A 12714-nucleotide genomic window follows, 5' to 3' on the forward strand; every position below is an offset into this window, starting at 1 on the left:
TCTACAGCTGCTGACGTTTCCAGTTTCCATGCAGGAAAATAGGTAGGAGGAGGTGAGTTCTACATAGCAGGGTATGATGGAGGGGGTAAGGAAGAAAGAGTGCAGTATAGTCAGCTGAAAGGCAAGACAAGATAGACAGAACAGGGAATACAGGTACAAGGACACATAAATAGGAGAAGCGCAGGAAGGAACGACATATTTAGGAATAAAAATGTAGCATTACAGGAATAAAGAGGGCAGTATGGAGGATAAGCACACATACAGGGGATGCAGATAACCTGGGTCTCTATGAGGCAGGATCATGGCTTTGGGATGAAATAGTTAATAAAATAGATAAATGGGATGTTGATAACTTTAAAAGTATCTTGTTTGGTTTAAGTAAAATTGGGAAACCGGTTAACTTATGGACATTTTATTGTACTTAAACTAGTACTATGCTTAATGATAGTCTTTTGTGTTTTATAGATCATCTGGCAAAGAGATTTGCAGAGTGTCGGGTGACCGGCAAAGAGATCTGCAAAGTGTCAGTTGAAGATGACGGGAGGGGTCGCAGAGGTAGCAACGACTGGAGTATAACATGCAGGAGGTAAGTTACCATACTCTCTCTGCACATGTTACATCTACCCCACCTGCAGTGCACATGGTTTTGTCCATTAGAGAACAAATTTGCTGCTGCGGTCAGGTCTGAATTAGGCCCAGTGTATGATACTAACATGGTCCTAGCACTAGGGAATATAAAACCTGGAGCAGATAACTTGGGTCTCTATGAGAAAGGATCTTGGGTTTTGGATAAAAAGTCAATAACATAGATAAATTGCAAATAAATAAAAATGAAAGTACGTAACAAAATGTAGTAGTATAATTATACACATAGTATGTCTGACCAGGAAATTCTGGTTATTTAGATCATCATTTGGCAAAGTTCTGGCAACGAGATTGGCAGAGTGTCAGTTGAATTAGTGACTGGAGAATAGCATGCAGGAGGTAAGTTACCATACGCCGTTCCATGTGTGTGCATAAATTACCCATTGCGATCTGTGTTGCTGCTGGAGAGCCCCTGTGTCTAGGAGACTTGCTCAGCCTACGACTGCTCAGACTCACAATGCAATTGTGAACGGCAAGATTGCAGCAGCGATCACTTCACCAACCACAACTGAATCAGGCCCACAATTACACCATTCTATTTTACTATTTTATCACATTTAACAAATAAGGGGTCAGTTTAATTGGGTGCGAGTTTGTCTTACAACAGCCCCACTTTCCGGTAGCCCCATAGGCTGAATCTGGCCACGAAGGGTGTGAGTTTGGATGCTGCTGAAACCAGTGTCGGCCTGGGGTATGAAGGGCCCACTGGGAGATGCTGTTGTAGGGGCCCATGCTTAAAGGTGTGGCCGGACTCCACTGGGGCATGGCTAGCCACCAGAGAGGTTTGACTAACCGTTACAGAGTACATGTTCTGTTCCCCTTGGTAAATATATAATAAACCATATTATTGTGAAGTATAATGTAACATAAGTATAATGCATAATTCAAGTGCACTAGGATAGAGTCTGGAACCTGATCCCTGTGGGCCAATCTGACCTTGGTTGAAACATCGCAGGAATGGTAACTCGTACCTAATTGGATTGACCACTAACTGTTAGCAATTTATAGCTTTTATTATTTACTGGTCAAATTTCTTTTCTGAAGGTACCCACTAATTCAGTGTTTTTCAACCACTGTGCCGTGGCACACTAGTGTTCCCTGAGCAGTCTCCAGGTGTGCCGCCATAGAAGTAGAGCCAGGCTCATCAGTGTTTTGCTGCTACTGCGGCCCTGGAACGATCAATACTGGTGGGTTTAGTGGTTGCAGAGCCAGTTCTAATTTTGGGCCCGGGCAGTGTTGGGCTCTTCTGGCTTTCTCAGATGTGGCTCAGGCATTACCTATGGAGAAGCTGCGACATGACATCCTAGGACATGCAACTGCACCATGCATGACCATTATATTTGAGTGTGCCTTGGCAATATTTATATCTTGTTCAGTGTGCCGCGAGTTGTAAAAGGTTGAAAATCTCTGCACTAATTACTATATTGCGAGAACTTATCCCCCCAATGTGTGTATTGTATAAAAACAATGGGTCCTTTGAGATAATTGTCCTTATTTTAGGTATTTTCCATGTCCTCAGTAGTTAGAGTAACATATTTACATAGAGAGATTTTTCTCTCTACACAACCACACCACTGTTTGCAGTTTGTCTCTCTGCTTGTTCATCCACTAACAATGATTTTTCATCTCTTCCTCTTTGTCTACACGCAGTGGGTGATCCCTGAATAGCTGCCCTGGGAGGAGAGATGCGGACACATGCTCCAAATGTTCGGACATATGCATTAGCTATTATGAGAGGCGGTAAAGATGCCGGCTGTCGGGTGTACAGCAGTCAGAATACTGACACTGGGATCAGGACACTCTTCAGAATCCCGACGTTGGAACTCCGAATTGGCAAGGATACAGACGCCCATATCCCCACGATCATAGGTTTAGGGCTGGGCAAGGGGGGTTAGGTTTAGGCAGTGGTGCAAGTAGAAAAAAATGTCTTACGGGTACTGTGTGCGCGCGCCGAAGGCGCACGTGCAAAAAAATGGGTGTGGCCAAATGCCACATGGGGCGTGGCCAATGAAAATGGGGGCGTGATACTCATATGGGGGAGGGGCAGATACACGTATGACCCCAATAGTGTCAGATACACGTTGCCCCACAGTGCTAGATATACATTGCCCCACAGTGCCAGATACATATAACCCCACAGTGCCAGATACACATTGCCCCACAGTGCCAGATACACAAATGTCCCCAGAGTGCCAGATACACAAATGTCCCCAGAGTGTCAGATACACATTGCCTCACAGTGCCAGATACACATTGCCCCACAGTGCCAGATGCACATTGCCCCACAGTGCCAGATACACAAATGTCCCCAGAGTGCCAGATACACATTGCCCCACAGTGCCAGATGCACATTGCCCCACAGTGCCAGATGCACATTGCCCCACAGTGCCAAATACACAAATGTCCCCACAGTGCCAGATACACATTGCCCCACAGTGCCAGATACACATTGCCCCACAGTGCCAGATACAGAAATGCCCCCAGAGTGCCATACATTGCCTCACAGTGTCAGATACACATTGCCCCACAGTGCTAGATATACAAATGCCCCCACTGTGTCAGATATACATTGCCCCCCGTGCCAGATACAGAAATGCCCCTACAGTGCCAGATATGCCCCCAGTGCCAGATATCCTCCAGTGCCAGGTATACATGCCCCCTGTGCCAGATATCCCCCAGTGCCAGGTATATATGCCCCCCTGTGCCAGATATGCCCCCAGTGCCAGATATCCCCCAGTGCCAGGTATACATGCCCCCCCCAGTGCCAGATATCCCCCAGTGCCAGGTATAACATGCCCCCCCAGTGCCAGATATCCCCCAGTGCCAGGTATATATGCCCCCCTGTGCCAGATATGCCCCCAGTGCCAGATATCCCCCAGTGCCAGGTATACATGCCCCCCCAGTGCCAGATATCCCCCAGTGCCAGGTATACATGCCCCCCCAGTGCCAGATATCCCCCAGTGCCAGGTATAACATGCCCCCCCCCCAGTGCCAGATATCCCCCAGTGCCAGGTATACATGCCCCCCTGTGCCAGATATCCCCCAGTGCCAGGTATATATGCCCCCCTGTGCCAGATATGCCCCCAGTGCCAGGTATACATGCCCCCCTGTGCCAGATATCCCCCAGTGCCAGGTATATATACCCCCCCTGTGCCAGATATGCCCCCAGTGCCAGGTATAACATGCCCCCCCAGTGCCAGATATCCCCCAGTGCCAGGTATATATGCCCCCCTGTGCCAGATATGCCCCCAGTGCCAGGTATACATGCCCCCCCAGTGCCAGGTATAACATGCCCCCCTCCCCTACTCACCGCTGCCGCTGCCGTCGCTGTCCTGTCTGTCACGTGAGGGAAGGAGAGTGCAGCCTGCGCCTCTCGTTCCCCTCAGTCTCCGGCGGGTGTCTCAGTTTAATTCAGCGCCTATCCGTGAGCCAATCAGAGCTCGCGGGTGCGAGCTCTGATTGGCTCACGGATCGGCGCTGAAGTAAACTGAAACACCCACCGGAGACTGAGGGGAACGAGAGGCGCAGGCTGCACTCTCCTGCCTCTCCTGCCCTCACATCAGCGGCGGTGCGGCGTGTGCGGCGGTGCGGCATGGAGCAGGGGAGGGAAGGAAGAGGAGCGGCGGCCCGTCGGTGTGGGTACGGCGTACCCACGGCTAAATTCTTACGGGTACGCCGTACCCACCCGTACCCGCCCACTTGCACCACTGGGTTTAGGCATCAGGCTGGATTGTTAAGTTTAGGCGTTAGGCAGGGGGGTTATGTTTAGGCTGTGGGTGGGGGGAGCTTAGGGTTAGGCACCTCTGGGGGTGGGTGGTTAGGCTGCGAGGGAGGGAAAGGTTTAGGTGGGGGGATAAAGTTTAGGCGTCAGGAGGGGAGTTAAGTTTAGGCTGTGGGTGGGGGGAGGTTAGGGTTAGGCACCCCTGGGGTGCGTTAGGCTGCAGGGGAGGGAGGGTTAGGTTTCGGCATCAGGCGGGGGTTAGGTTTAGGCATCAGGTGCTGGGTTAGGTTTAGGCTGCGTGTGGTGGGAGGTTAGCATGAGGCTGCGGGTAGGGTGGGTTAGGGCTAGGCACCCCCAGGAGTGGTTAGGCTGCGTGGGAGGGAGGGTTAGGTTTAGGCAGCAGGGATGGAGGGGGGGTGGTTAGGCTGCAGGAGAGGGAGGGTTAGGTTTAGACAGCAGGGACAGAGGCTAGGATTAGGCACCTCCGCAGGAGGGTTAGGCACAAAGGGGGAGGTTAGGGTTAGACTGTGGACAGGCAGGGTTACGGGGGTGGGTATAGGGAGAGGGTTAGGCATCAGGCGGAGGGGTTAGGGTTTGGGTGGGGTGGGATAGGGTTAGGCTATGGGTAGGGTGGGTTTGGGACCCCAAGGGGTGATTAGGCTGCAGGGGAGAGAGGGTTAGGTTTAGGCATCAGGTGGGGGGTTAGGTTTAGTCTGTGGGTGGGGGGATGTTATGGTTAGGCAGCGGGTAGGGTTGGTTAGGGTTAGGCACCCCCAGGGGTGATTAGGCTGCGGGGAAGGGAGGGTTAGGTTTAGGCATCCGACGGGAGGTTAGGTTTAGGCATCAGGTGGGTGGTTAGGATTAAGCTGCAGGTGAAGGGAGGATAGGTTTAGGCTGCGGGTGGGGGGAAGTTAGGGATAGGCTATGGGTAGGGTGGGTTAGGCACCCCCGGGAGTGGTTAGGCTGCGGGCAATGGAAGGGTTAGGTTTAGGCAGCAGGGAGGGAGGTTAGGATTAGGCACCTCCGTGGGAGGGTTACGTACAAAGCGGGGAGGTTAGGGTTAGACTGTGGACAAGCAGGGTTAGGGGGGTGGGGGGAGGGGAGAACACCCCTTATTCACCCCTGTTGGTCTTTTCTGTACTGGGATCCCAGCATCGGTATGACAACCACCGGGATCCCATGCACTGGGATAACATACTGTCCCCTCTATTAGTACACCTCTTAATACCCAGAGGGAAGGGCGATCCTGAGGCCATGGTTCCCCAGAGGTTTCCCCCCAAGTGGGTTTTCCTCTCCTGAGTGCTGAAGGATGACTCTTTGTGAGTCCAGAGGTGTAGCTTTTATGCCATAATGAGTACCAATCTCATGCCCGTCCCTGCAATGTATAAGAAGTAAAATAATTGCTAATGCGATCACTTTATTTCTGGGTTTAGACCGCGGCTGCGCTAGTTCACATGAGCAATCGTCAGACTGATCGTGTCAGGAGGATCGTGTCAAAGGAGGTGGAGATCACACCAGTAGCTGTAGCATTGCACTGGTAGGCAGTCACATCACCAACAGGAGGATCTTGTCACAGGAGGTGGAGATCACACCAGTAGCTGAGGCATTGTGCAGGTAGGCAGTCACATCACCTGCAGGAGGATCCTGTCACAGGAGGTGGAGATCACACCAGTAGGTGGGGCATTGCACTGATAGGCAGTCACAGCACCAGCAGGAGGATCATGTCACAGGAGATGGAGATCACACCAGTAGGTGAGGCATTGCACTGGTAGGCAGTCACAGCACCAGCAGGAGGATCTTGTCACAGGAGGTGGAGATCACACCAGTAGGTGAGGCATTGCACTGGTAGGCAGTCACAGTACCTATGGTAGCTACACCCCTATATATATCACATGTAACTGTGACAGGGAAGGTGGCCTCTCTCAGCTCTGGGCCCCATAGTAGCTGCCAGGGGCGGATTGGGATCGATCACCAGCCCGTAAAATTTATGGAAGCAGCCCTAATGGGGGCGGAGTCTGTTGAGGGGAAGGGGCCTGTCAAGAGGGCGGGGTCACTCCTCAGAGGTCCTAATTCTGATATAGACACAGTTGGGGCCTCCTTTGCTTTACGTTATGCTAATGTTTACCTGTGACTGTGGTCCTCATTCCGAGTTGATCGCTCGCTAGCTACTTTTAGCAGCCATGCAAACGCACTGTCGCCTCCCACGGGGTAGTGTATTTACGCTTTGCTTGTGCATGTGCAGCCGAGCGACACGAACACATTTTGTGCAAAACAAGACCAGCCCTGTAGTTACTTATCCTGTGCGATGATTCTAGCGACAGAGGACCAGGAATTGACGCCAGATACCCGCCCTGCAAACGCCTGGACACACCTGCGTTTTCCCAAATACTCCCAGAAAACGGTCAGTTGCCACCCACAAACGCCCTCTTCTTGTCAATCTCCTTGCGATCGGCTGTGCGAATGGATACGTCGCTAAAAGCATTGCACAACAACGATGCTCTTTTTACCCGTACGTCGCGCGTGCGCATTGCGGCGCATACACATGCGCAGTTTTATCTTTTTTTTAACTGATCGCAGCACTGTGAAAAATGGCAGCGATCGATCAACTCGGAATGAGCCCCTTTATGCATATGCTGCTACAATACCCTTCCCTGATGCACATCTGTACATCTGAATATACAAGGACTGATATGCCCACTTTCAGTGTCTACTGACACTGCAGTCATGCCTTTAATCTACTCCTGATTTTATTGATTTTTCATTCTACAATCCCCTTTTTTTAACCTTATATGTTTCACAGTACAGGGAGGAGGAGCACACACTACATACAGCACAGTACAGGGAGGAGGAGCACACACTACATACAGCACAGTACAGGGAGGAGGAGCACACACTACATACAGCACAGTACAGGGAGGAGGAGCACACATTACATACAGCACAGTATAGGGAGGGAGCACACACTACATACAGCACAGTACAGGGAGGGAGCACACACTACATACAGTACAGTACAGGGAGGGAGGACACACTACATACAGTACAGTACAGGGAGGGAGCACACACTACATACAGCACAGTACAGGGAGGGAGCACACACTACATACAGTACAGTACAGGGAGGGAGGACACACTACATACAGTACAGTACAGGGAGGGAGCACACACTACATACAGCACAGTACAGGGAGGGAGCACACACTACATACAGTACAGTACAGGGAGGGAGGACACACTACATACAGTACAGTACAGGGAGGGAGCACACACTACATACAGCACAGTATAGGGAGGGAGGACACACTACATACAGTACAGTACAGGGAGGGAGCACACACTACATACAGCACAGTACAGGGAGGGAGCACACACTACATACAGCACAGTATAGGGAGGGAGCACACACTACATACAGCACAGTACAGGGAGGGAGCACACACAAGTAGTGAAACACAGACACAAGGGACCAGCGCAGCAGAATCTGTCCCAGTGGCCAATCTGCCCCTGATTACATACATAGCCACCATATTACATACATAGCCACCACATTATTACATGAACAGCACCACATTATACAAATAGCACTGCATTACACGTATAGCACCACATTACACGTATAGCACCACATTACATATAAAGCACTACACGTATAGCACTGCATTACACAAATAGCGCTACATAACACGAATAGCACAACATTACAGGTATAGCACCGCACTACACGTATCGCACCGCATTATGGGGGTCATTCCGAGTCGATCGTAGTTGCACAGCTACGATCATTCACACTGACTGTTAGGGTCTCCTGCCCTGTGCTGCCACGTCGTCATGGCAACCGGGAGACAAGTGCTAGCGGAGTGACCTGAGCGCAGCTGATACTCCGGTTCGGGTCTTTTGCTGTGCAGTGGTTATAGGCTCTGTGCATGGCAGGGGATCCGGTGCTGGTTTTTGTGCTCACAGTCTGTGAGGTCTGAGTGGGGCGTGGACAGCACCTGCTTTATAAGGCCTCTTCTCCGGGTAAGCAGATGCTGCTGAATCTTTGTTGGTTAGTCAGTTTCTGAAAGTTAGCCAGTACTGTGTAGCTTTGTATTTGTTTGTTGCTTACTGCAAATAGGCCTGGGGATTTGGTATTACACTCTGCCAATCCAGACCTAGCAGTAAGACTGGAGTCAGTCGTTTAGCTTGCTGGGGTTCTGTTACTACTCTGTGAACTTAGCAAGTTTGCGGCTGTATTCTAAGACTTGCCTGTCTAATCCTGTCTCACTGTGCTAGGTGTCAGGGGTCAGTTTAGTGGCAGTAAGCTGAACCTGTGCACTGCAAGTGAGAATTAGGATTGTGGAGACTCTCCTTGTGTCTATCATTCCATCTCTGACCAAGGAGTTTACTGCCACACCCGTTGGTAACCCTTTAGGGTTTTGCTGTTGCCCTTAGCAACAGCATTTCGGGTTCTCTACGTATTAAAACACAACATCTTGCTTTTCCCATCTGAGCAGTTCTAATACAAGGGAGATACCCAGTTCCTTAGCCTCTGGGCTTCTCTGTTCACTTTGTGTGTATTTTGTTACCCTATCACCTTCTGTGTATGTTATGTCATATTCCCCAGTCTGTCTGTAAGTCCATTTGTTTTGCATAACAGTTCAAACACCAGTACATTCCTGCAGGCACTGGAGTGCATAACAGTCCTGACACCAGTACTTTCCTGCAGGCACTGGTGTGCATAACACTGACATGCGGGGGGATGCCCAGCACAGGGCTATTCCGCCCCGCATGTCAGTGCCTTTGCAATTCAAGAGTAGCTCCCGACCAGCGCAGCTTTAGTGTGCTGGCCGGGAGCTACTCGTCGCTCCCCGGCCTGCAGCGGCTGCATGTGACGTCACGCAGCCACCGCGGCCCGCCCCCCAATGGTCCGGCCACACCTGCATTGGCTGGACCGCGCCCCCTAAACAGCGGCTTAACGCCACCGTCCAGCCCCCTCCCGCCCAGCGACCGCCTCTGCCTCAGAGGCAATTGCTAGGCAATGACGGCTGGCATGCGCCGGTGCACTGCGGTGACGGGGCATGCGCAGTTCCAACCCGATCGCTGCGCTATGAGAAACTGCAGCGAGCGATTGGGTCGGAATGACCCCCTATATGACTAGTACCACATTACATACATAGCCACCGCATTACTTACTTAGCCACTGCATAAATAGACCCATCAACATGGACAGACATTGGGTAGCTATAGGGCTGAAGGACGTTGCATTAGAGATTGTCCCAGGGCTGGCTGTGAGTGCTGCCTGGTCAGCTGGCATCCTGAGAACAAGGTACGTCCTGCTCCTGTCCAGTCCCCAAACCATACACTGTGACCAGGGACGCCCTAACCCTTACACTAACATGATAATACAAATAATGTAATTAAAAATAACCTCTCTGCCGGGTCCCCTTCAGTGCTCAGTCGCCACTCTAGCTAGTTCAGTGAGAGTGCGGGAGCTGGGGTGGCAGCGGGTGTAGTGAACCCGGCTCCGACCATCACTTTGCTGCTGCTCGTGGGCTGGGCTCGTTGAAGAGACCTTTGGCCGGGGCCAGGGAGAGGATGCTGCTGGGCTGGTTAACTTTCTCAAGGTCCCCCATTGGTAGAATAGCATCAGCATTTTTCACAGCTAGCAGCACCTGAAATTCCTTTCTAGCCTAACTTCCGGATTACATTCCAATGAACCACAAGTACTGGAAGCAGTGTGAGCCAGCCCAGCCTGAGTGTGAATTGGCCTGGCTGAGGGGTATATGGGACCAGCCCATCGGAATCTGTCATGGTGTCCTGGTGGGCCAATCCGCCCCTGGCCTCCTCCTTGGACCGGCTCCTTTCATAATATTGTGTACGCAGCGGTCAGGGTGTTGTTTCAAGGTAGACACTGTGACTGAACCTGCAGCAAGGCAGAGAGCCGCGGTTAACGCCGAAGGGCGATGATGAAAGGTGATGACAATGATCATCATCACCCTTCTTTAGGGATGGCCATCGGTGTGGTTACTATCGATGGCAATAGGGAAAGTAACCATCGATGGCTACCAGCTATGCAGTGGCTAACTATCGATGGTTCCCACTATCGATGGCCATCCCTGTTTTTTCACTGACTGGCTGGTGAGCCAATCAGAATACAGGGGCGGGGCTTCACATGTGTTGGGACGAAGCTATGCTTTGTGTCCCAGCACCACATTAAAAAAAAAATATATATATATATTTGGTTATACCTTTCCATCGATGGAGGGAAACCATCTGGTTCTCCCCCATCAATGGCAAAAGTATTCTACATCGGCCATAAACCATCAATGATTTTGAATCATCGATGGTCGATGGCCATCCCTACCCTTCATTTGAAATGATCTATGACTGCCGGTTGCAGTTTCCCACCGGCCGGCGCCTCCTCACCTCCGTCATCCGGGACACATGGCACAGGGGGGAGGAGCTGCAACACTATGAGGTTCAGGGAGAACTTGTGAAGCCTTCCACCGCGCCACCATTTCTATTTGGCATCTTGCCTGGATATGGATTAACAGTTTGCCAGGGAGTGTATGTGGTGACCGCCCAGCGGGGTTCTAGTGGGCGGGGCTTGGAGCAGCTGATTGCTGTGCTGCTGGAGATAGGAAAATATTTTTTTCTGTCTCAAGCAGCACATCAATCCTGTGGGCCTATTTTGATGGGGGACCTGGAGCTGCAGCTCCATCCGCCCCATTGTTAATCTGTCCCTGCCCTTGTGTGGCATGGAGGACAAGGGAGGCAAGGACAAGGGGGCATATTAAGCAGGTGCAATGCCTTTATGGTGCATGTTACATTTTGATGGGACCCTCAAATAATTGCTGAGGAGTAACTGTGAGAAAAACATTTCATGGGCCGCCATTCAAAGTAATTTTCTTAATAGGCACATCACGAAAAAAGTTTGGATGCCTCTGGTCTATAGAGTAAAATGGTTTGTGGTAGAAGCTTTACTGTCAATTGCAATGTAACTAATTTGCATTGAAAACAGCAGTGGCACAGAGGGGGTAACCTGTCATGGTGGATGTTCTGTTATATAACATTTTGGAACCTAGAAGAATCTGAACCTCTGCCAGCATTAAATCACACTGCTCCCTAACGCTTGAAGCCCCATTCATCACAACCAATTTGTAACTGTGCCAGTCATGTGACATGTGGGTAGTGTGTCTGCCAGTGTGCTGTGCCACCATTTTTCTAGTACAGCACATCACCACCATAAAGTTCTGCTACATATTATGGTTCCTTTAAGTTTATTTTTACAGTACAGTACTATCTACCAGGTGTGTATACCCATTGGCCAGGATGGTAGTGAACCTCCTAGAGTCACGTCCAGTGAGGAGTGTGCCATTAGAGTCGGCCATAGGCATAGGCAAACTAGGCAATTTCCTAGGCCATTTTATATGCCTAGGGGCATCAGCAGCTTCTGCTGATTAAAATGATATGCGGCATGCCTATATTCTGTGTGTAGCATTTCACATGCAGATACAGCCACAGTCTCACACAGAATATAAGCATGCTGCATATCGGTTTAATCAGCAGAAGCTGCTTGTGCATCCTAGCCACATAGCAATGCAAATAAGACGCATTTTCATAAAAAAAAGGTAACCGACGTTACAGCATTGAGAGAAGATTTATGAGGACACATCTGTATCCAAGCAGAGGCAGAGGTCACAGTGTTAGTGGCAGTGTGAGTGCTGTGTGCATGTGAGTGGGCTGGTTATGCAGTAGTGTTCAGAATATGTGTAAGGAGCATTATGTGTGTCATGTAAAAATGCATTAATAATGTGCAACATATGTGTAAGGGGCACTATGTGTGTCATTATGTGTATAAGGGCATTAATAATGTGCGGCATATGTGTAACAGGGTACTACTGTATGTGTGTCATTATGTGTATAGGGGCACTGATAATGTGCAGCAAATGTGTAGGGGGCACTATGTGTCATTATGTGTATAAGGGCATTAATAATGTGCCACATATGCGTAAGGGACATTATGTGCAAAAGGGCATTAATAAAGATTGTCATAATGTGTAAGGTGCATTATGTTTATAAGGACATTAGTATTGTGTCTCATAAGTGTAAGGGGCATTACTGTGTGGAATTATGTGTATAAATGCATTACTAATGTGTGGCATTATGTGTATAAGGTGCTCTACTATGTGACATTGAGTATAGAAAGGGCACTACTGTGTCGTGTAATGTGAATAAGGAGCAATAGGGTGTGGTGTAATGTGAATAAGGAGAAATTCAGTGAAATGTAATGTGAATAAAGGGCTCTACTCTGAGGAGTAATGTTTATAAGGTAAAGTGATACTACTGTGGGATGTAATATGAATTAT

Source organism: Pseudophryne corroboree, chromosome 5, assembly GCF_028390025.1.
Source record: "Pseudophryne corroboree isolate aPseCor3 chromosome 5, aPseCor3.hap2, whole genome shotgun sequence".
NCBI lineage: Eukaryota > Metazoa > Chordata > Amphibia > Anura > Myobatrachidae > Pseudophryne > Pseudophryne corroboree.